Genomic DNA, 22,591 nt, shown 5'->3' with positions numbered 1-22,591 from the left:
GTAAATCATCCTGAACAGTGCGCAGAGATCGCCCTGCTGGAAGAGCGCAGCGATTCTTTGCGTCTGTTCCAAGGGTGAGTTCTGGCTGTGAAGCCGGAACTGCAAATCGTTAATGTTAATTGTTAAATTTTAAGGATCGATTAAATTATTTGACTCGGATGGAAGTGATTAATAGGTTAATTACATATGATTAATGGTCATGAAAGCGATAAACATGGATGAGACGGAATTAAACGGATTATTTACAAGGAATAATGAATGTTAATAAATGAGTCCTCTGTTGAAATTAATTAAACTAGTCTAAACATGATGAACATACAACGAATATACGACAAACATGTGAATAAACAAACGAAAACTATATCAATGACGAATTCCAGAAACTCAATATGAACAAATTGAATCCCCGAAATCCGGGTTTGAATTAAATGATGAAAACCCGCGAATATTGGTTATAAGGGATTTAAGTCGGATTAGCAACGTTGATTAAAACAAGTTAATGAATGAATAACATGATACAATATACATGTGAATTATCAATGGCGATTATATCAAAGAATTAACGGACGAACAAATAACAAATAAAAAAGAAAGCGAATTACAGAGGACGAGGAAGAAGAAAAGAAGCAGGAACTGCGGCAGCCTCACGAAGAGGCGCAGCAGGAACTGCGCTCCTTCGAAGAGGCGCAGCAGTTGCTGCGTCTTTTCTCGACGTCTGTCTACTGGAAATCCGCAAAAACAGAGTTTTAAAGCACGGTTTTAGAAGTCGGTTTTAATGGTGTTTTCGACATAAATCTTACAATGGTGATACGATGAATAAATACAATAAATAAATAAGGAGATTTACACCCTCAGACTTACATGTTGACGAAACGAGAAGGACTAAGAAGATCGATTAGTGAATGCTCGACACGAATGCAAGGAAAGTGCCCTCGTAAGAGGAAAACGATTGATTAATTAAAGTTGATTGAGTGTAGTTGGTCAAATTGGTCGGTCATGCAACGGAGAGGCTGGTACCCGGAAAGATCCGAGCTTACATGGTCGGAAGTCCAAGCACGTAGGCGCCAATTAGTAAGAACGAAGTCTAGAATGCAAAGGGAGAAGAGAAGGGCGGACACTCGCGTGAGAAATATGAGGAACGAAGGCTCCTATTTATACTAATCACGTGAAGGAATAGGGTTTCAGAGACTCTTTGGAAGTGAATCTCGGAAAGATATGAAAAAGATACGTAAATCATGCAAAGAAGGGCACGGGAAGAGGCGCAGCGACCCATGCGTCCCTTGGAAGAGGCGCAAAGACTGCTGCGTCTATTCCCGTGAGGTTTCCTCCCTTTGAAGAAAGATTTCCGCGTTTGAGTTATGGTAGGACGGAAATAATTCGATTATCTTATGAATATTACGGGATATTATTTGCCAAAAGATAAAATTTATGAAATATGGAATAGAAATATCCGGAACATTCCAGAACATTCCGACTCGGGATTTAACGGTTGTCAGAAAATGGAGACGGTTTTTGACCCGGACTCCGAATGTACTCTAATTACTGCCAAAACGACCGTATCAGGACGTAGATGACAACTAAGAGGTCGACATTAATATTTGAGCAATCACTTGACGATAATCTTACGAATTGTCACAAATCGTTCCGCGAATCAAACATGCGGCCCAATCATCACCGGGTGGTTTGCGAGGGGTGCAGAAACGAGGTGTCTACAAACACAAAGGAGTAATTAAAGCAACAAATGATTATTATTAATAAAGGAAGAGAAGGAATTACAATCAATGCGAATCCGGCGTAAAGAACAACTGAATCCGAGCAATAATAATCCCAAAGTGAAGTAACAGTGAAGAGAAATAAAAGTAACGTAGTAAAAAGTTTCTACTGTCAAAGTTAGAGTAAAGGATGAATGATAGATTCAAAGATGTCTATTAACCTAATTAACTTAGGTTTAAATAGAAAATAAACTAAAGCTTGCGGAATAAAACATCCACTGACTGATTAAAAGCCCATTCCCGTGAAAACCACTCGATCGAGTGGATTAAACCACTCGATCGACCAACTTCTCAGCAAAAGTCCCTCGATCGACCAAGTGGTTACTCGATCGAGGACTTGGTCTTGTGCAGCTTACTCGATGGACTGGGAAACAGCTCGATCGACCATCAGGGGTTATAGAAACCACTCGATCGACTAGTAAATAGCTTGATCGAGCACTTTATCTTCATTTTAGCTCACGTCTTCACCCAAGTGCCTCGTAATGCGTGCAACGACGCTTCCAAATGCAGTATCTCACTCTGAAATAATCCCGTCTCCTCTAAATGCATGCAAAAAGGACAAAAAGGAGTATGGTTCCACTACTTTCGCGATCATTCCTACAAAAAGGACAAAATACACCAAAGTAGCCAATTCGGGGCAAAATACCATAAAAACAGTATAAATATGCATAGAAATACGTGCTGAAATAGGCTAAAAAGACTATGCATTAGGCACGTATCAGAGAACATTGAAGATAATGAAATATAAAAGGGTTACAATGGTAACAGCAAAGGAGTTGATGGCTGCATCTCTTCAAATACTTCGCTCAAACCAGTTATCATCACTGCAGGTAAAATATAAAAGAAAAGGAAAATTAAAAAACTACTCGTACTTCACAAAACAAAACAAAACAAAAAATGCTTCAAAATCATAACATTCAATGTTTATCTTGCAGGCATTGGTGGAAGTATTGTAATTTTGCTTGTAGTTGGCTTTCTCTTGCATTGGATAAATGGGGAAAGTCGAATCAAGAAGCTACGAGAAAGCTTCTTCCGTCAAAATGGAGGTTTAATTTTACATCAAAAACTATCTAGTATGGATGCTCTAAAGATTTGGAAATTTCAACCCCGATCATTCATCGGGATATGAAGTCAATGAATATACTCCTAGATGAATGTTATACAGCTAAGGTTGCCGATTTTGGCGCTTCAAGATTGGTTCCTGTGGACCAAGGTCAGTTAGCCACAATGGTGCTAGGAACATTGGGCTATTTGGATCCCGAATATATGCAAACGAGTGAACATTGGGCTATTTGGATCCCAGAGGACAAGTTTGTCTTTGTGTTTCCCGTTTTGGGGCGAGAACAGAATGCTTCCGATAAAGTTCAGCGACGATGGCGATTTGGTGTTTCCTTATGCCTTTGACGTCTATGGTGCAGATTTTAGGTCTTTGTGGCAGAGAAGAGTTGGCTTTCTCCTCTGTTCGTTATCAAGCGAAAAAAAGGCGAGGTACTTCAAGAATGATGATCTCTCGAGTGATTTAAGATCTGTTGCTATTGCCCCGAAATCGAGGAATAAATCCGATAAGAAAGCCATGTCTTTGTGTTTGGAGTTTGAACAGCAGAGTTCACCTTTCTCAGGTGTAAGTCTTATTTCTTCTTTCATCTTGTCTGATTTGGAGACTTTTCTATTACCGCCTTCAGTCTTTTGGCCTAGTCGATTAATCTCGCTTTTTGTAGACATCGGGGTGCTCTCCCAATTTGAACAGGAGAGCTATACTCAGTCTTTTGTCTACTTTAAAGAGTTTTTCGACTTAGGTTCGTCCCAAGCAAAAACTTATCTAGTCTTGTTTCTATCTAATCGTTTCGTTTATTATGCTTGTTCAACTATCTGCTTGAGAAGGATTTTTTTAGCTCAAGGATGTATGTTGGTGAATACTCTTGGTAGTTATTTACTTGGTTGCCATGGTGTTTTAAAAGATAACATCTCTTTATTCTTTGAATATGTTGATGTATACATAGCAGTTACTCAGATGCATTATTCTGTGCTTAAATTAGGGCATATTGTCATCTGCCATGATGATTCAACTTGTCAGATTACTTTTGTTTCAAGAACATGTCATGATAAGTTGATGAGTTACGAGTGCGTCTCTGGAAATTCTATAGGTCTGAGTTTTATCGACCTTCTGTTGCTTAGGAAATTCAGATTCCTTCAAGTCTTTTTTTCTTGAATTGTTGGAAATCCGTATTAGTTATAATATGGATCATTATTTTTTTAGCTCGATCATGTGATCCCATGGCTTTAAGAAAACGTGGATTTCCGTTCAACTAGTACTATCTTCAACTTTGTGTTGTAGTTTGCTAGTTTTTTTTTGCACCATATGCCCCTTTAATGGGTTTTTTGATAAAAAGAACTTACTTACTGAGTTTTAAAAAACCAAATCCATCCCTTGGTTTTCTCCTAACGGATCGGTATATGGCTCTAACTAGAATCTCTTACCTGTATTGTTGGGCTTCTATGGATTATACCCAAATGTTTGCTAAATGGTATAGTCAAATTTGTTTAACTAGAAATTCCATATGCCTCTATTTTGATTTTTCATTAGCTACGATTGGCCTCTTCATTTCGACTCCCTACAAGCTTGCAAGAATTGTGTGCTTAATTGTACACTTTTTGAATTACTTTGTCTACGGTTTTTCTTCATTTTAAATGAATATTGCCTTTTGGAATGTTATGGGTACGAAAAGAAAAAACTTTGCCGTGGAGCTTAATTTCTTTAGCTCGTCCAATGGTATTAAAGTATTAGCTATTTGTGATACGAAATCAACATCAAAGCCCGAACCTTATACGACTGCCAGTTTTGGCTTTAATAACTGCGACTTTATTCCGAGTATTGGGTTATCGGGTGGTATTTGGTTATTTTAGTAAGAGTCTATTTCCATGAGTTTTTCGATAAATGTCCTTTTTAAGTCAACTAGATTCATTGCTTGTGAAGTTTGTGACTTACAGAATAACTTGGTTTTTTGCCTTATCTTCGTTTATGCTCCAGCTCAACCGTCTGAAAAGGCGGATTTTTGGAGTGAGTTGGAAAATGTTGTCCTAAATCTTGATTTGCCTTTCTTATTATTAGGAGATCTCAACGAGATTAAAAGTCCTAGCGAAAAAGAAGGTGGTGCAAAAGTTACCAATGCGCGTTGTATGAGACTAAATAAGTTCCTAAACAATACAAATTGTGTAGACCTACCCTTTTCCGGTAATTTTTTCACTTGGAGAAAAAAGAAAAATGGCTCTGAAAATGTTTTTGAAATTCTAGATAGAGCATTAGCCACTCCAAATTGGATTAGTAGCTATCCAAACTTACAATTTGTGCACCATGCTTTCACTAGCTCCGACCATTGTCCTATCTCCCAGAAATTTCACGAGCAAACCCGTAAAAAAGCACCTCCTTTTCGGTTTGAACTCATGTGGACTCTTCGACATGACTTCACGAAGATGGTTAAAAGTAGTTGGCAGTACCAATTTCGTGGATCTTATATGTTTTGTCTCTCTCAAAAATGCAAATTACTAATGCAAAAGGCTAAGAAATGGAATCAATCTACCTTTGGAAATATTTTTAGACAACTTTCAATTGCTGAAAAAAAGTTAGAGAATATTCAAAACCAACTTGGTTCATCCCATGTTACGGTTTTAGAAGTAGCGCAGTTGAAATGGCTGAAAAAACGAGGCCCTACTCGACTATAAACACATTTATTGGCAACAGAAAACTCGTATAGATAAAGCTAAGTTTGGAGATAATAATACCAAGTATTTTCAAAACCACGCCACTATTAGACGTAGTATAAATGGAATTAAGCAATTCATAAATAGGAACGGTGCTTGTATTACTGACCGAGAACTCATTAAACAAGAAATATCTAAAGAATTTAAAATTAGGTTCACAAAAAATCAACTTTGTCTTTTCGACAAAAATGAGGACTTTAAGTCGATTAATGGATTAATTACAGACGAAGATAACGAATTTCTTACGAGTAATGTTAGTATGGAAGAAGTTAAACAAACTGTTTTTAATTTAGCTGCGAATAAATGCCCAGGTCCTGATGGATTCCCTGGCCTATAGAGTTCTTTCAAAAATATTGGGATATTGTAGAATATTCTGTAACTAAAGCAGTTCTAGCTTTTTTCCATTCGAGTAAACTACTAAAACAAATAAATCATACTTTCATAGCATTGATTCCTAAAATTGATAATCCTCAAACAGCAAATCATTTTCGCCCTATCAGTCTTTGCTCAACAATCTATAAAATTATTTCGAAGATTCTAGCTACTCGTCTTCGCAGTGTCCTGCATAAGATTATTCATCCTTTTCAAGGCGCCTTTACACCTAATCGTTTTATTCAAGATAATATCCTTCTTGCCCACGAGATTTTCAACTCTTTTAAGCGTAAAAAGGGCAAAGGTGGCTGGATTGTTATTAAACTTGATATGGAGAAAGCATACGACCGACTTGAATGGAACTTTATTGAGGAAACCTTTAAACAAATGGGTTTCAATGCCATTTGGATTTCTTGGATTATGGAATGTATAATAACTGTTTCGTTCTCGATGTTAGTAAATGGAACACCGGATGACGTGTTTACACCCACTCGAGGTATTAGGCAGGGAGACCCACTCTCGTTGTATATATTTACTATGTGCACCGAGATTCTAGCCAGATCTCTAAAAAAAATAGTGATCTTAGTTCTAGTGATATTGGTATTAGGATTGGATCTGGGGTGGAGAAAATCCCTTTTCTCACTTTTGCGGATGATACTATCATCTTCGCTAGAGCCTCTAATCAGAGTTATAGAACCATTAAGTCTATTTTAGATAAGTTTTGCATGATATCAGGACAATTTGTTAATTTTGACAAATCCACTTTTCGGTGCACTAGAAATATTGACCGGTCTTTACGGGAAGCCTTTAGAGGTATTCTCGGTATGAACGAGGAAGCAAATTTAAGTAAATATTTAGGATGTCCTTTAGTTGATAGAAGAGTAACTAAAAATACTTTTGAAAGTATTATTCAGTCTTCTTGCACCCAATTATCAAAATGGAAAGCAAATTCTTTGTCGCAAGCAGGTAGACTAGTTCTAGTCAATCCTAATTTAGCTTCGAAGGGAACTTTTCAAATGCAAAGCTTCCTTCTTCCCTCGACAATCCATAAAAGATTAGATAAAATTAATAGAGATTTTCTTTGGAATAAGAATCATTCACAACGCTCCCCTAATTTGATTGGTTGGCATAAAGTTTGTTTACCGAAATCAGTTGGAGGACTGAGAATAAAATCTTCGGAAGCAGCCAATAAAGCTCTTCAAATGAAACTTCTATGGAAAATTCTTATGGATAAAGAAAGTATATGGGTCAGAGTGATAACTAAAAAATACTTGAGAAACTGTTCACTCTTTGATCATAAGCCAAATTCAGTCTCTTCTTGGCAATGGCGTAAACTCATGAGTCTTTGGACTCTATTTAGAAAAGGTCTGAGATGGCAGGTAGGTGATGGTAGCAATATTAAGTTTTGGTCTGATAATTGGGTTTTCTCTCACCCTCTTACCAGCGGTATGGATGAGGATGAGAGTAGTCGTGATCTTAATCTTTTGGTTAAATATTTCATAACCTCTGGCAAACAATGGCATGTTTGTAAAGTATCCAATTTAGTGAACAACGATATTTTGAGTCAGATTACTAATATCCCATTGCCACACAATGATATTCCAGATACCCTCATCCGGGGGCTGTTAGTGGATGGAAATTTCTCTACCAAAACAGCAACTTGGCTAGCGCAAGGTTTGTTTGACCAAGCTATTAACAAATGTGAATTTCAGTGGATTTGGAAATTGAATATTCCTCCAAAATTGAAATTTTTTCTTTGGAAAGCCTGTGTTGAAGGCCTTCCAACGAAAGGTAAACTTCTAAAGAGTCATATTGATGTCCCACCTCATTGTGTTTTGTGCAAAAATCCTATTGAAAACAAAGATCATTTCTTTTACGAATGTCCATTGATTGGGCCTGTTATCCAAGACTCGAACATTATTAGTTTCAACGAGTTTGTGTCAAATTATGATAATATTGCAAGTCAAAATTTTCTAACGAAACTTAATTATCTTAAAGATTTAATTCCAAAAGATGATTTCATTAAGATTATTTTTATTTGGTGGAATGCATGGTTTCATAGGAATGATATTATCTTCAATAATGTTAATTTAAGTATCAACAAACTTATTACTATATGTAATAATAGCACTAAGACCTGGAATGTGACTAGATTTAAGGATCTCAACAATCCCGAGATAGGAGAGTCAGCTAGAAACAACTATAGTAAAGAAGAAATTTGGTGGGAAAAACCTAGAATCGGTTTTCTAAAGCTAAACTTTGACGGATCGAGAATAGAAGGTAATAAAGCTGCTTTAGGATATTCTATAAGAGATCACAATGGTAAAGTCGTTTTGTTAGGAGCAAAAAAGTGCGGATTCAATAGTATATGATAAGTATAATTTTAGAGTCATTTTACCCCATATTTAATCCTTTTATTCGACTCGATTTTGTGTGCTTATATGATTAAATAGCTCATTTAATTTACTAATTATAATAATTAGTCGTCGTAGTCATATTTATTAATTAGTCGGATATTTATTTAATATTATTATTAATATTACTTTATTATAATAATTTGTAGGTAACGCGAAGTAATAAAGAGGAGATTCCATTTACAATAAATCAAGGCGGAATTGAGACGAGTCAAAGACGGGTCAAAGCTATGAGTTAAATGAGGAAGTCAAGGTCAACTTGACTTTGACCTTTCATTAACCAACATCCTTCATCATAATGCCCCTGTGATACCCGTCGTTGTGAGTACCAAAAATAAGATTTATATTTTCCTATTAAGACTAACCTAGGCTAGTGGTAACAGGGTTGAACCACAAGGAGGCGAATGTAATTTCTAGCTGTCTAATTATAGTCTAAAGTAACGTTTGTGGGGGTTTGAGTGATTTGGTCGACAGCTAAGAATAAATAAAGACAATAAACTAAAAAGACGGATTAAACAGATAAAGAAGGGGTACTAGGATGGTCGGTTCGTTATAGCTTCGGCGGCAGCATACTAAACAGGTATAAAACAAACACATGTGATGCGGGAAATAAAGAGGTCCTCTCGGTCCACTCTTAACAAATAGCATCTTTCGATCTCGCTATAAGTCCCTAATATCACTAATACTAACTTTCGTCCTGAAAAGTGACTAACGGTCTAAACTTTACCTATCTTACGATCTTAGCATAGTTTAGTTATTTTAATCGGTGATCTAACAACTGTCCCTATCTTTCGATCTAATGAGTCAGTCATAAATTAAGCATCTAACTGGTCGCATGCATTCGATTCGTTAAATACAACATTAAAATCAATTAAAACGAAAGGTAACCTCACGTGGTTAGTCGATCGACCAGGTATGGCAGTCGATCGACTGACGCGCGATTCAGTCCGTGTTCATTCTATTGCCGCCTATACTATAACTCGCCTACATCCTAGCACGATTGAATTAGCTACTCATGACTATAGTGGAAACAACAATAATATTAAGGAAATAGACTACTGAATTCATGCTTAAAACGGCGGAAGAAACAATTAACATAAAATAACAATTCGGCTTTGGGGAAACTGATCTAGCAATTCTAGCACTATGAATGAAAGCAAAATACTGAAATAGAAACAGTAGGATACCGTGTAGAATTGCGAAGGAAAAGAACAAGGCTGAATTATCAAAGCAAATTGTATTCAAACCCGAGATAAACCTTGAACCCTAATTATTCTAAAACTCAATGTAAAGCTAAGTAAATTTCTGAATAAAGCTTGATGATTGTATCTGTGAACTAGGTTACGTTATATAGAAAGTATACGTAACATAATTCCTAAACCTAATAACTCATGGGCTTGATAAATCTCGATCTTTTAATTCTCGTCTGATTGGTGGCTTGGTCGATCGACTAAGGAAGACAGTCGATCGACTGAATAGCAATGCACAGTAGCTTTTGGATCCCGCAAGTTGGTCGATCGACTGAAGGTAATGGTCGATCGACTGCTTTAGCTGCTACTTGACTTCATATAATCTCGTGGATTTGTCTTTTGGGCCTTGGAATGCGCACCAAGCTCGTTCCTTAAGCAAATACTTCACGTCAAATGCAATGCAGGATACTCGGGGACGGATTTAGCTCGATTTCCGCTGAATTCTTCACATTTCTGCAATAATGTACAAAATACGGAAGTAGACGGAAATAGGGAGAAATGTAGCATAAACTACATGAATGAGCTCTGAAATGCGTGGAAAATAGGATGTAAAACATCATATAAATGACATGCATCACCCTGCATCCCGTATCTATCAACGTTACCATCAGCCACATTCACCATTAAAGCATCATCCCTACATCACCTGAAATCACTGCGACTCCCATCGACCACCGACCACCATTTGCATTACCATCAAGCTGTCATGACTCGGTTTCGGCACCAATACTCGATCCCGCACCAATTTGCAGCAGCAACCCAGATTCGAGCACCACCATCATCAACAAACCCGCATCATCGACAACCTCCTCCATCACCTTTGACCTGCAACAAATCACCAACTTCGTCTCCATAATCCAGCAGCGTCACCACAATCTGGGTTAATTTCCGACATCATCCATCATTTGGAAACAATGGTCTCCCAGACGGTCAACCGACCACCGCCTACCCTACCGGCTGGGAATACGCAAAGGATTTATCCAATTTCTCCAGAAACTTCCCAACCGGTTGCCTACTCGGCAGCCGGCTACCCGGCTCCCAACGCACAACAAACAGCAATTTGCTCTCCCAGGCGGGTGACCGTCTGCCTCTCCCTCAACCGGCTCCCACAACCATAAATTAATCGCCTAGTTTCCAGGGACTCCCCAACCGGTGCCACGACCGGCGGCCGGTGGGCCGGCTCCCAGAACACGTGTCTTGCCCTTTTGTCTTGATTTATTTGTTTGACTGTTTAACCTCTTTCCCCTTTTCATGTATATGTCGTGTCTTATGTTTAGATTATTTTTATTATTATTATTATTAGTAGTATATTATTATTAGACCACTAGTATAAAAGAGACCTGACATTAGACATTATAAAATTACATTACCTTTACATTACACCCTTACATTACATTACTACCTTAGAAATTAGACTAGAAATTAGTTCATCTTTCTCAGCAAATTTTTTAGAACCCTAGTTAGAATATTTCTCCTCTTTTAATTTTTCTCTTACCCAAGTTGTAATCTTTACTCAAAATTTAATACAATTGTTCTCTTGTTTATCCAAGTGCTTCATTCTTTCAATCCAAGTTTTCACCCTTTGCAATTAAGTTGGTATAATTTCTCTTCCTTATTTAATTTGTTTACATTCTGTTTTTCTCTTAATTCTTGTTTAGTTGTTCATGTTAGAATACTATTTCTTGTTGTTTAATTGATGCTAATCTCTTTCTTGTTTATCTTTTCTTTGGTTTCCATTGTTGTTGCTCTCAAAGATTGAGTCTTTAACTTTCTTGTGTCAAAGATTGAATCTTTGAGTTGCTTGTGTTAAAGGTTGTGTCTTTTAGTTTAATTCTCACCCATCTTTAGTTTAATTTGTCTTTCTTCATAATTTGTGTTGGATATTTGCATGATTAGTAATAGAATTTGTTCTTCCACCATGTTTATGCTTGAAGATTCCATCTTTACTAATTATCTTGTCTTAGTAGAAATGATTAGCGAGTAATCTTTCACTAGGACTCGGTTTGACCCAACATGAGTAATTCCATTAATTGATTCACATAGAGGCTAATTGTTGGGGGAGATTACTAAGGGTAGTCTAGAGGGTTGAATTGATTTATGGACCGATTTTGGGTAATGTTGATGTGTGACCCTTGTCCACCAACGAGAGTTGGTTAGGTTGGGAATCGGGTACCCGGAATTTGGTCCTATCACTAACCTAGGTTGAGACCGAAAGGGAGAACTGGTATGTTCATTTTATATATACTTTTACCCCTCTTTTTAGCTCGGTTTCTATTGATTATCATACTTTAATTAGTATATTTTTGAGCTAATTTTGTGTTCTAGGTGTATTGTTGTGTTTGTTACGGTTTTGTAGGAATCTAAGCATTTAGAGGCTTTTTCCTATGATTTTGTACACCAAGTTCACTAAGCTAAACAAGGCCAAATATTGGACTAAGTGTGTGAAGATTGCTTGGGTTTTGCATAAAGATTAGTGGATTGAAGTAAGGAATTACAAATGAAGCCAAATGTAAAGTCAAACCCAAAATGAAGGTCCATATTAAGGTGCAAGCATTGGATGCCAAGAGAGCTTAGGATGCTAGGAATTTAGAGCATTACCGGGTGATTAAGGAGCATTAAAACACAAAGCATAGAGATTATTCACGTAATTAATCAAGAATTAAGGCGATTAACCGAGGAACACACGGCCCCGATCGGGGCCGCCTAACCCCGATCGGGGTTGCATGCTCATTGATGGCTTACGTTTTCTCCCCCTCTCCTATAAATAGGAGAGGTATTCCTAGGTTTTAGATATCGAATTTTACGTCTAAGTTTACTTAAAATAAGCCTCAAGCATTATATTTTCTCTCATTAGTTTTCATTTTAATTTATAAGTTGTTAAGCATTCCATAGTTAATCTTTCAACATTTTGTACTACAAACTATTGTTCAAGCATTTGATATTCAAGCTTTTGGTTAATTGTTCTTCCATATAAGTTCTCCTTTATAAGGTATTTCTAATTCCAAGTTTACAATTCACATTATTATTTTAGTTATCACATAGTTATTATAATCAAGTATCTCGTTTTACATTAGCATTATTCTATTCACATGTTATATCATCTAATTAATATAAATCATATAATCATGCTTAATATTTCTTATAATTTAGTTTGCAATTTACATTTTAGTATGAGTAGCTAAATTTCCTAGTCTAAAGGCTAGGGAAGCCATGCAAAATCAAATATATAACATGTTTAAATAAGTTCATAATAATATTGTTCAATTGTTTCCATCACATGTTTGCTTTGTTACGCTTAATCTTTGATTATCGGCCGTAGTCGTAGATTGAATTTGTTCATTCGTTCTAAAGTCGAGAGGCACGGAATTGAATTAGACTAAGCATGTGTGGTAGGACGACCTAGTCATGGACGAGAGTTTTTCTAGGACCCGGTCTATGGTTGATACTAATGCCGTAAGGTGGGTATCTTTAAGCTTAAGCAATTGACAAAATTATTAGTATCAAATTTATCATGTTCATATGTTTACCTTTGCATGAGTGACCCGAACCCTTTAGACTATCTTTTATCATATTATTTACATTGCATTTTTATTAATCATCAACCAAACAAACCAAACCCAAATCGTAATCGACCTTGATAAAAATCCACCCATAGCAATTCACGACGTAATTCCCGTTTCCTAGTATTCGACCCCTATTACTACATTAATTTGTGTCTAGGGAAATTATCTTTGCATAGGTACGCGATAAACCTATCAAATTTTGGCGCCGTTGCCGGGGAGACGGTTTTATTGCTTTTTGAATTGTCGATTTTTATCTTGTTTTCCTTTGTCTTGGGGAACACTTGTTCCTTGAGACCGTTACTTATCACTTCTCTAGAATTTATTGTCTTATGCCAAGGTCCTCTCGTAGTGGAGAATTGCTTTCACCGGATTCCGATCCCGAGAAAACATTTAGGAGAAGACGACGTTTTTGGAAGGAAGTGAAAGAAGCCACTTCTCCCATACAAGTTGAAAGTGCTAGAAAGTCTTACTTAGACGATCTAGAGGTTCTTGAAGAGGAGGAGGTTTCTTGTTCATCATATCCACCACCATCATCATCTACTACCAAAAAGATGGTGAAACTTTCCGATCATTCAAAGCCCACCGCGGCCATGCTTCCGGCCGGAATCACAACCACTCAAATTACCGCGCCGGAATTCGAGATCAAGCCAGCTTTCATTAGCCTTGTGGAGAGGAAGCAATTTGGGGTAAGTCCTTTGGAGGATCCCAATTTGCATGTGCAAAACTTTTGTGACTATTGCTCCATGATCCGTCAAACGGGCGTCACTCAAGCCCAAATAAGGGAAATACTTTTCCCTTTCTCTTTGAAGGACAAAGCCAAGCTTTGGATTAATAGCCTTGACCGCACCGCCATGGGAATCACCAATTGGGAGACTTTGGCTCTTGCTTTTTATCAAAAGTTTTTTCCACCGGAGAAAACTCAAACTTTGAGGAGCCAAATTACCGGATTCCGTAGACAAGCTTTTGAGACCTTATATGAGGCTTGGGGGAGGTACAAAGAGCTTCAAAGGCAATGCCCACATCATGGGCTAGATGATTGTTTTCTAGCAATAACATTCAACAATGGATGTTGTGCCGAATCCCGAAAGATTCTTGATTCCGCCAACAATGGGCGGTTTGATCAAATTGACACCGACCTTCCTCATTCCATGATCGAATCTATGGCGGTTCAGGATGCCCAATATGTCAATTCCCGAGTTGTGCCATCCAAAGGTAAAGATGAATCCTCTAAAAACTCCGTTTTGCTAGCTCAAATTGCTTTGCTCCAACAACAATTGGCGGAAAGGGATGCTAGAGATTCCGTTCAATAAGTCAATGACATGACCTCAATGAGCCAAATCGTTGTGTGTGAAGGTTGTGGAGGTGCAGGTCATTATGCCGCCCATTGCCAAGCTCCCATTGAAGAGGTAAATGCCTTTCTAGCTTTAAGACAAAATTCTTATCCATCGGGTACATTCTCAAACACATATAACCCAAATTCAAGATTCCACCCGAATATGTCTTATAGAAGCAACAATGTGTTAAATCCTCAACCACAACCCCCACCACAACAAAATGCCTATGTCCCTCAACAACAAAAATATATCCCTCCACCGGGTTATCAAAATCAACAAAGGCCCCCACAAAACAATTTCCAACAAAATCAACCTCCACCACAAAATGGCCAACAAAACAACTAAGAGGGTGGTAAGCTTGAGGGCTTGATAATCCGTATACAAAAGGAATCGTTGGCTCAAATCCAAAAGAATGAGCAAGCTCAAAATGCCGCAATCAAAATGTTGGAGCAACAAATGGCTCAATTGGCCTCATCTAGCTTTTCAAGGAAATCGGGTCAACTACCCCCTCAAGGTGAGCAACCACATGCTACCCTTAATGCTATCTCCTTAAGAAGTGGTACAAAATATAATGGGCCATCCATGCCCAAAGATGATGAGGAGGTGCTTGTTGAGTTGGAGGTCTCTTTAAATGATAAGGAAATTGAAGAAATTCCCGAGAAAGTGGATGACCCACTTGTTGTTGTTGAGAAAGTCAAGGAAGTGGAGGATGCTCCTCCAAAGAAAGATGTTGAAGCAAAGATTCTGGAAAAAGTCAAAGTGTCATTTCCTCATAGATTGGCAAAGCATCAAAAGAATTCCCAATTCGGTAAATTCATGGAAGTTGTGAAGAATCTACAGGTAACCGTTCCTTTTACCGAATTAATCACTCAAATTCCATCTTACACTAAGTTCATGAAAGACATTTTAATTAAGAAGAGGACTTTTGATGAGGTTGAAACAATACCTCTCACCGCCGAGGTGAGTGCTCTTTTGCAAAACAAGTCCCCTCCTAAGTTAAAAGATCCCGGTAGCTTTTCTATTCCATGCACAATTGGCACCTACCAAATTGATAAAGCTTTATGCGATTTAGTTGCTAGTGTGAGTGTAATACCTTACTCTATTTGTGCTAAGCTTAATATGGGAGTCTTAAAATGCACTAGTGTCACATTGCAAATGGCAGACCGTTCTATAAAACGCCCTTTGGGAGTTTTGGAGGATGTTCCCGTTAAGGTTGGTAAGTTTTTCATTCCGGTTGATTTTATTGTTCTTGACATGGCCGAAGATGCCCAAATCCCAATCATTTTGGGAAGACCATTTTTACACACCGCGGGTGTGTTAATCGATGTCAAAAATGGTAAAATTACATTGGAAGTGGGTGACGATAAGGTAACATATAATTTGAATAGTGCCATGAAGAGTCCAATGATAGAAGAGTCTTGTTATTCTATTGACATTTTGGATGTTGTTTACATTGTTATAGAAGACTCAACACCTCGATCTTTATCTAAAGATCCCTTGGAGGCACTCTTGCTTTTAGAATCATTTACAGGTGATGATGAGATTGGAAATGAGGAGATTGATGCTTTGGAGCAAGAATTGGATGAAGAGGAGCTATCATTGGAGGAGAGCTCACACTTTATAGGCTTGGTTGCTACACCTCAAGATGTTGAGGTACAAAAACTTGAGCTTAAGCCCCTTCCTTCCAATTTGAGGTATGCTTTTCTAGATGATGAGGGGATGTGTCCGATAATCGTTAGTGCTAAATTAGATGAGAGTCAATTGGCTAAATTGCTTCATGTCTTAAGGTCTCACAATAAAGTCATTGGTTATAAACTTGACGATTTAAAAGGCATAAGTCCCGAATTTTGCATGCACCGAATTAATCTTGAGGAAGATCATAAACCATGTGTCCAAGGTCAAAGACGACTAAATCCTAACATGCAAGAAGTGGTCAAAAAGGAAGTGCTTAAATTGTTAGATGCGGGAATTATCTATGCGATTTCCGATTCTAAATGGGTGAGTCCGGTCCAAGTGGTTCCTAAGAAAGGAGGAACCACCGTAGTCAAAAATGATAAAAATGAGTTAATTCTAACTAGAATTGTGACGGGTTGGAGAATGTGCATTGACTATAGGAGGCTAAATCTAGCCACCAAGAAAGACCACTACCTATTACCCTTTATTGACCAAATGTTGGAAAGGTTGGCATGTCACAAATACTTTTGCTACCTAGATGGTTATTCCGGGTTCTTTCAAATACCCATTCACCCGGATGACCAAGAGAAGACCACGTTTACATGCCCCTATGGTAAATTTGCCTACCGTAGAATGCCTTTTGGTCTTTGTAATGCCCCCGCCACTTTCCAACGTTGCATGATAAGCATCTTTTCCGACTACATTGAGTCTATCATAGAGGTGTTTATGGATGATTTTAGTGTATATGGTTCTTCTTTTGATGCTTGTTTGACTAACTTGTCCAAAGTTTTGAAGCGTTGTAAAGAAGTTGATTTGGTGTTGAATTGGGAAAAGTGCCACTTCATGATGAATGAAGGAGTGGTGCTTGGTCATATTGTTTCGGAAAGAGGAATTGAAGTGGACCGTGCTAAGGTTCAAGTTATTGAGCAACTACCCCCACCGGTAAATGTGAAGAGTGTAAGAGTTTCTTAGGCCATGCGGGTTTCTACCGCCGTTTTATTAAAGATTTTTCTAAGATTGTCAAACCCCTTACGGAGCTTCTTTTAAAAGATGCTCCCTTTGTGTTTACTAACGATTGTCTTGAGTCTTTTAATAGGATCAAGAAGGCTTTGATTTCCGCACCTATCATCCAATCACCGGATTGGAACTTGCCATTCGAGCTCATGTGTGATGCAAGTGACTATGCGGTAGGTGCCGTGCTAGGACAAAGAAAGGACAAGGTTCTCCATGCTATCTACTACGCTAGAAAAACCTTGGATGCGGCTCAAATCAATTATGCCACCACGGAGAAAGAGCTACTTGCCATTGTCTATGCCTTAGACAAATTTCGCTCTTACTTGATTGGTTCTAAAGTCATTGTTCATACCGATCATGCCGCATTGAAGCATCTCCTAGCCAAACAAGAAGCTAAGCCAAGGTTGATAAGATGGATCTTGCTCTTCCAAGAATTTGATCTTGAGATTAAAGACAAGAAGGGGGCCGAAAATGTTGTTGTCGATCACTTATCCCGTTTGAAGTTCAATGATGGAGGTATTGAGTTACCTATTGATGATTCCTTCGCCGACGATGTTCTAATGATGTTGAAAGCCAATACTCCTTGGTATGCCGACATAGCCAACTACCTAGTTGGAAGAGAGTTGCCACCCTACCTTTCATATAAACAAAGGAAGAAGTTCTTACATGATGCCAAGTTCTTCCTATGGGATTGATAGTGGGGTTTGTCGCACTCCCCCAATCAAACAATTAACTCAACTAATGTAGTAGGGTAGTCGAGGTCGAACCACAAGGAGCAAGGGTGATTACTAATTGTCTAAATTCTTATGCTTAGCTAAGTCGGAGAAAATAAGGATGAATGATTATATAAAGGACTAAACTAAATAACAAGAAATAAATTAAACTAATTAAACTATAGAATGAGAAAGCAAGCTATTAAATACGATTTACTCAAGTTAATTAAGGCCTAAGGAACGACTAAACCACCGACATTCGTAATAAATCATGAGTTCTTTCAACTAGTTGTCAAGGGGGAAGTGTATTGGGTGGAGACGCCTCTAATTCGCCCACCAACTCCCTCCCGGGCTCATGGTGGGACACTAGTGATACCTAATCAACTCCCTCCCGGGCTCATGACTCGATTTCCCCCGACTCAAGACTCAAGGCTCACCAAAGTGGGCCCACTCCGCTCACCTCTCATCAAGATCAAGGGCTTAAGCCCGCGATAAACTCCCGGTCATCCCTACCCTTCTCCCGAAGGTGAACTTCAAACCGAAAAATAAAGGCACCCCACTGGGTTCTCCCTCCCTGGGCTCAACCCAAGTCGGCACACACGAAAAGGGGTAATGTAATCAATCCCAACCTAACCAACTCCCGTTGGTGGACAAGGGCCAAAACCAACAATTACTCCCAAATAGACACAACAATCCAATTCCTTTGTTTAAACCCAACAACCCCTCCTCAACAACCAATTTAATGAACTCAATTAGATAAATTACTCATGTTAGGGTCTAATCGCACCCTAGTAAGGATACTACTCACTAATCATGGTTTTTAAGGCAAGACAATGAATAAAGATGGAGTCTTTAAGCATTAACATGGTGGGAGAATAAATTCTACTACTAATCATGCAATTAATCAACAAAATTATGAGGAAAGACAAACTAATCTAAGATGGAAAGAGATTAATGCAAAAAGACACAAACTTTAACATAAGCAACTCAAAGATTCAATCTTTGAGAGCAACAACAATGGAAAACAAAGAAAAGATGAACGAGAGAGAGATTAGCATCAATTAAACAACAAGAAGTAGTATTCTAACATGAACAACTAAACAAGAATTAAGAGAAAAACAAAATGTAAACAAATGAAATAAGGAAGAGAAATTATACCACTTAATTGCAAAAGGTGGAAACTTGGATTGAAAGAATGAAAGGATTCTTCAATTCCACAAATACAACCCAAAATTACTAATTGTAAACTAATGAAAAGAGGAGAATTTAGATGAACAAAAGAAGAATTAAACTAATAATTAAAGAAAGATAACAATTTTTTATTGAATGAAAATGAAAGAGGAAATATGAGGGTTTTACAATATTGAGAGAATAATAATGGAGGGACTAATTTCTAAGGTAAAGTAATGGGGGTGTCAGTAATGTGTAAGGGTGTGTTGGTGTCTAATAAGAGACATCCTTTTATACTAGTCTAATTAGTAATAATAACAATAATTTAATAATAATAATAATCCTAAAACTCTCTAATTACACGACACCTTCACTTCAAAACCCAAAACAAAAGCAAAAACAAGACAAACAAAGGAGGAAAACGACGGATGAAAAATAGCAACAGGGGCCAAGGGCCTGATCCCGGCGGCCGAGGCTTGAACGGCGCCGAGACATTTCACAAAAGTGGACGAAAGCAAGGAGTGCTCTTAGCCGGTTGGAGGGCGGCAGCCGTGTGGTCGGCTCGGTAGCGTTTGTTTCTTTCTCATGCGTGAACAAGGAGGGAGGAATGTCGTGGCAGCCGGTTGGCCGGCGGCCGTGTTGTCGGCTGGTGCTTGAATTTGATCCCGAGTTGAAGAATGTGAGTTTCTTGGTGTCGGGTTGTTGCTTTAATGGTGAAATACGATGATGATGCAGATGGGTGAATGAACATGGTGATGGGGAGTTGTATGGTGATGCAGGGGACGAAAATGGCAACCATGGTTGTTGTGAAGGAGTCGGGTTGTGGTGGTGAGCGGTGGAGGAGCGCAGAGGAGATGATGAAGAGGTGGTTGTGAAAGGAAGATAATGAAGATGACTGGTGATGTTATTCGAGGCGATGAATGTTGGTGGAGGTTGAGGTTGTTGAAGATGGTGATTGGAGTGTGCTGGGTTTGACTGAAAGTCAGGAAAACAAAAAGGGAAGAAGATGGGTGAATGGTTTTTTTATTGGATTTTGGTAAAATAAAAAAGGTCAAGTTGACTTTTCCTTCACATGACTCATTCCCATTCCTCCAATTAAATTCCGTCTTAAGTAATCTTTCTCGCTTGACTCGGTACCTATATGACAAAAATATGAGAACGCAACCAAAATTCCGAAAAGCAACATAAATTGACATTAATTAATATAAAGTAACTAATATTCTATTTTATTCTAAAATGACTAAATAAAACTTAATCGAGTTATTAAATTGATCAAATAAGAGATAAAGTATGAGCTAAAATACGGTGAAATATGGTATTATCAAATCTCCCCACACTTATCTCTTACTCGTCCTCGAGTAAGCTCATTTATTAAACTAAGACCCTTAATATAAAATGATTAACTAAACTACTAATATCCGATGAGAGGCAATTAACGGGCCTTCTCCGTCCCTTCAACTCACAACGAAACACAATGAGGTATGCATTCCGATGCAAGGCAAGTGGGGGCTTGCGGAAAATTTTGACACATCCAACATTTAAGCACGAAATAGCACATAAGATGCATCACAAAAAAGTCAAACCGCTTTCCTCATCTAAGCGGCCGTTTTTTTTCAAAAACCGAATAAAGAGAGTCATTAGTGGAGGATGTCGTCTCCGGGTCTTACCAAGGCGTCGACTCCCTAATTCTAGCTCAAGTGGCCAACATTGACAACACGTGATGCCAAAGAAACAAATTCTTGGCGGGAAAGGGGAAGTACTTAGCTATACTCCCAAGAATGAGACGACACACACAAGATTCGACTCCATATCAAACCTTTGACCAAAAGGAGACCAAAGCCCGACTCTCACGGGTTTCACTAGTCACTCAAATGAAAGAACGGGGTGATTTTTGTGACAAAAAGTAACCAAAATCACTCTCCTAACTCGACTTGCGAAGCATGCCCGCAATCTAATATGGTACTATATCCAGTATCCGCAAGAGAAATGTTAAATGATGCACATACAAGAGAGACAACCGGGTTGTAATGGGGCTTGGGTTCGGTGAAAAGGGGTTGGTGCAAGCACCATTTTTAGGAAATGTGAGGCTAAAGATCGAGTAGTCGCCACATCTAACCAATTCACTAAACTCAACCAATGCAAATGAATTCCTTCACAAAATATGACAAGATTGTCATTTTCAAAAATTATTCAACTCTTCAAAACAAACTCAATTTGCAAATTACCAATCCTTTATTTGAGACAAAAATGTACATTCTTTTCTTTTTGTTTTTCATTTCATTTTTCTCCTTTTCTATTTGTTTTTCTTCTTCATTTTTTTTTCTTTTCTATTTGATTTTCTTTCTTGCATTTTTCACGACTTGTTCACCTTTTATTAAACAAAAATAGCCAAAATTTGCATTTCACTCATGTGGCATTAAGATCATACACCTCAAGGAGAGTCAAAATTTCAACCCAAATATACTCCACAAAAGAACCACAATGACGAACTACTCAACCAAGGTGAGTTGTTTATGGGATGTAGTTGTTTTGTTGGCAATAGAAACGATATGGCTTAGGCTCAAAATGGGTAAACAAAAGGGAAAGATGATCAAATGGGTGAAAAATAAGCTTATTTGGCTATGAGAGGCTACTTTATTTGAACAAATATGTCTCAATATGCACACCGACACTTCTACGGTAAGGAATGAGCACCATACTTATGCGTTTTGACATGACATACCACGTAAGGAGAACTACTCTCATGACCTAAACGGGGCCGGTTTGATGGACCGGCCATATGGAGGCTCTATCCTCACATTTTAGTAGCTATGTCGGTCCTAGGTCAAGTCTAGGGTCTAACACGGTCTCACAAGGTGGTCGCAACTTGGTTGTTAAGCTAGACTTCCGGGTTTTTGCAAGCAAAAACCCTAACATGTGTCATCAAAAGGCACAAGCTATCAAAAGGAAAATGACACGGGCAAAACAATTATCATCATTGACGACATATACCCTCCACATTAGACCCTCTATGCAAATATTTACAAACAAGATGCAACGTGTATGAAATGCAACTAAACATATGAACAAGCTACGTGAATGCAAGAGTGAACACATATATACACTTTTAGTCTAAATGCACACAATTTCTAGTCCTAACAACACACCAACAACACAACCATATTCAAAACGGTTCCCAAAGGGAACACCCACATCATATATCCCGTCCTCCTCCATGCTTATATATACAAAAAGAAAAGGAAGGATAAAAGAGAAAGGATTGGAAGAATTTTACCAAGCGTCTTCTCCGATGATTCATGTGTTGTCTATCAAAATGGGTAGGACAAATGCAATATATATAATATAATATAAACAATGCAATTTTTTTTTTGAAAATTTTCAATTTTCCAATTTTTAGGCATTTTGTATTTTTCTCAAATTAACAAGCAAATATATACAATTATAAACAATATGCACAAAGTGGATATTTCCCTCCCCACACTTGAAATTTACATTGTCCTCAATGGAACAAAGTATAGGGAGAGAATAGGAAAAATAAGTAACATATTTTTGGATT

At 38.0% G+C, this 22,591-nt stretch overlaps 1 long non-coding RNA gene and 1 other non-coding gene across 2 annotated transcripts in view; both read right to left on the bottom strand.

The window, feature by feature from the left end:
* The window catches only part of LOC141656880 (uncharacterized), a 220,630-nt gene that overhangs the window by 148,823 nt on the left and 49,216 nt on the right, over positions 1-22,591 (bottom strand). The window lies entirely within an intron of this gene.
* On the bottom strand, positions 14,054-14,160 carry LOC141658276 (small nucleolar RNA R71). The gene has a single exon (XR_012549170.1). It is a non-coding gene; the product is annotated as a small nucleolar RNA R71 (small nucleolar RNA).

Source organism: Silene latifolia, chromosome 5, assembly GCF_048544455.1.
Source record: "Silene latifolia isolate original U9 population chromosome 5, ASM4854445v1, whole genome shotgun sequence".
NCBI classification, from domain to species: Eukaryota; Viridiplantae; Streptophyta; class Magnoliopsida; order Caryophyllales; family Caryophyllaceae; genus Silene; species Silene latifolia.
The sequence above is the reverse complement of the archived record's forward strand: the minus strand, read 5'-3'. Positions and strand labels throughout refer to the sequence as shown.